The sequence below is a fragment of the Oryx dammah genome, unplaced genomic scaffold (assembly GCF_014754425.2).
Source record: "Oryx dammah isolate SB20612 unplaced genomic scaffold, SCBI_Odam_1.1 HiC_scaffold_14, whole genome shotgun sequence".
NCBI lineage: Eukaryota > Metazoa > Chordata > Mammalia > Artiodactyla > Bovidae > Oryx > Oryx dammah.
The window spans coordinates 112,392-115,738 of record NW_024070198.1 but is presented as its reverse complement, the minus strand read 5'-3'; the positions used below and the strand labels follow the sequence as shown (position 1 = coordinate 115,738).

Here is a 3,347-nt window from a genome sequence, read left to right as displayed (position 1 = left end):
TATTATATAAAAAGCCATTTAGAATCTAAAGTAACACAAATATGTGTGGTAAATTAGTTGCTATGACAAACCTAGACAGTGTGTTAAAAAGCCAACTCATCACTTTGCTGACAAAGGTCTGTATAGTTAAATTTATGATTTTTCCAGCAGTCACATACGGTTGTCAGATCTGGACCATAAAGAAGGCAGAGTGCCAAAGAATTGATGTTTTTGAACTGTGGTGTTGGAGAAGACTGTTGAAAGTATCTTGGACAGCAAGGAGATCAAACCAGTCATTCTTAAAGGCAAACCACTCATACACATTGGAAGGACTGTTGTTGAACCTGAAACTCCAATACTTTGGCCACCTGATGTGAACAGACAGCTCATTTGGAAAAACTCTGATGTTGGCAAAGATTGAAGGCAGAAGGAGAAGAGGGCAACAGAGGATGAGATGATTGGGTGGCATCCTGAACACGTATTTAAGCAAACTCCGGGAGATGGTGAAGGACAGGGAAGCGTGGCTTGCTGCATACCATAGGGTGTTGATGACTCAGACATGATGTGGCAACTGAACAATGAACAACATTGTCCCTCCTATCATTTCCATTTTATTATATAAAAAGCCATTTAGAATCTAAAGTAATGCAAATTTTCTTCCACTGGTAAACAGATTCATCCTTTGACAACAACCACTCCACAAAGAGATAAGGAGCATTGTGGGAAAGCAATAACAAATTTCTAGAAAACAGGTCAGTAATAATTTTTTCATATCTCACCAAAGACTAAACACAGAATTAATTAAAATAAGTAACATAATTTTTTTTGTTACTGTTGTTATTACTAGTCATTGATATACTCACCGTGTAGAGAACTAAGTCAAATACTCTTAAACCAATCATGTTTTTTTAAGAAACACAAAAATTGTAACCATATGTTTTTTACCCAAGTGAATTTTTTCAAGCATTGAAAATAATTAAGCCTAAGTGTAGAGACTAGCCTCTCTATCATTGGAGTCTCTTTCATATGGTTTTCAGGAGGTGAAAAAAGGTATATTACTCTAGATCTACTCCCTGAGGTTTAAAAAAAAAAAAGAGAGAGAGAGAGACAGACAGAGTAAGGCTCAGAAAAGAGCTGGTAGAAAGTGACAAACCTTATGGATGGCATCTAGATGTACATCAGTCTTTCAAAAAGGTTTTTCTCAGATTCATTTTGTTCTTGCAGAATAGAGGGCTATGCCTCTTTAATTTGTGTGCATGACTGGATATTTTTATGAATATAAAAACACAATTGCAGAAGAAAAAAAAACATGTTCTGCCTTATGATTTTTTTACAGATATGTAGAAGTGTTACACTTGAATGTGCCATTTATTTTTTGATCAATTTTTCAAGAGTTTATACAAGATCTAAAAAGAATGGAAGGAGAGAATTGCTCCTCTGTGACTGAATTCATTTTCTTGGGAATTACTAATAACACTGTGAACAAAGTGACCCTATTTACCATGTTCCTAGTTATTTATCTCATCAATCTTCTGGCAAATCTTGGAATGATAACCCTGGTTAGAATGGATCCCCAGTTGCACACACCCATGTACTTTTGCCTCAGCCACCTCTCCTTCTGTAACCTTTGCTATTCCGCAGCCATTGGTCCCAAGATGCTAGTGGACTTGTTTGCCAAGAAAAAGTCAATCTCCTTCCATTGTTGTGCCCTGCAAGTCTTGGTCTTCTGTATCTTTGCAGATTCTGAGTGTCTCCTGCTGGCAGTGGTGGTCTATGACCAGTACAAGGTCATCAGCAGCCCCTTGCTCTAAGCAGTCAGCATATCCAACAGGTTTTGCTCCCTGCTCATGGCTGGGGTTTACCTGGTGGGAATGGCAGATGCTCTGATACACATAACATTAGCATTCTGCTTATGCTTCTGTGGGTCAAATGAGATTAACCACTTTTTTTTTGTGTGTGATGTTCCTCCTCTCCTGTTGATATCTTGCTCAGACACACAGGTCAATGAGCTAGTGATATTCATGATTTTTGGCTTCATTGAACTGAGTACGATTTCAGGAGTCCTTGTCTCTTATTATTATATTATCATATCAGTCTTGAAGATCCACTCTGCTGAGGGGAGATTCAAAGTTTTCTCTACTTGCACCTCCCACCTAACTGCTGTGGCAATTTTCCAGGGAACTATGCTCTTTATGTATTTCAGACCAAGTTCTTCCTCTTCTCTAGATCAAGACAAAATGACCTCGCTGTTTTACACCCTTGTGATTCCCATGTTAAACTTTCTGATTTACAGTCTACGAAACAAGGATGTGAAAGAGGCCCTAGAAAACTTGAAAAATAAATGGCTTTAAATATTTATGTTAGGCATATGTGAATAAACACGCATCCACACACATGTAGTGACAGGTGATTTATTAAAGCTATATGGTAGAATACATGACAAACATAATTTTTCAATTTCTTAAAGTAGTATTACACTGAATCTCAATCTTAAATCTATTACTGTCCCTCTCACATGTCATGTTTAATTATCTTTCTAGAATTTGTACATGGCATTTAGCTTAAATGAAAAACATTTCTGACTTCTTCATTATGCTAATTTTTGTTTAGTTTTTATTCAAACATTGTTTCAATTATGCTGAGACTTATTGTGCATTTACACTGATTTTTGAGCATATAGATTCTTTATATACTATAGCACATCTTGCAGTTTAAATACTATGGAACAACAGACTGGTTTCAAATAGGAAAAGGAGTATGTCAAGGCTGTATATTGTCACCCTGCTTATTTAACTTATATGCAGAGTACATCATGAGAAACGCTGGACTGGAAGAAACACAAGCTGGAATCAAGATTTCTGGAAGAAATATCAACAACCTCAGATATGCAGATGACACCAACCTTATGGCAGAAAGTGAAGAGGAGCTAAAAAGCCTCTTGATGAAAGTGAAAGAGGAGAGTGAAAAAGTTGGCTTAAAGCTCAACATTCAGAAAACGAAGATCATATCATGGCATCCAGTCCCATCACTTCATGGGAAATAGACAGGGAAACAGTGGGAACAGTGTCAGACTTTATTTTTTTGGGCTCCCAAATCACTGCAGATGGTGATTGCAGCCATGAAATTAAAAGATGCTTACTTCTTGGAAGAAAAGTTATGACCAACCTAGATAGCATATTCAAAAGCAAAGACATTACTTTGCCGACTAAGGTCCATCTAGTCAAGGCTATGGTTTTTCCTGTGGTCATGTATGGATGTGAGAGTTGGACTGTGAAGAAAGCTGAGCGCTGAAGAATTGATGCTTTTGAACTGTGGTGTTGGAGAAGACCCTTGAGAGTCCCTTGGGCTGCAAGGAAATCCAACCAATC

General features: G+C 37.4%; 1 pseudogene; it reads left to right on the top strand.

Moving 5' to 3' along the window:
• The first annotated feature begins 1,376 nt into the window (after positions 1-1,376).
• On the top strand, positions 1,377-2,330 carry LOC120873977 (annotated as a pseudogene).
• The last annotated feature ends 1,017 nt before the right edge of the window (positions 2,331-3,347 follow it).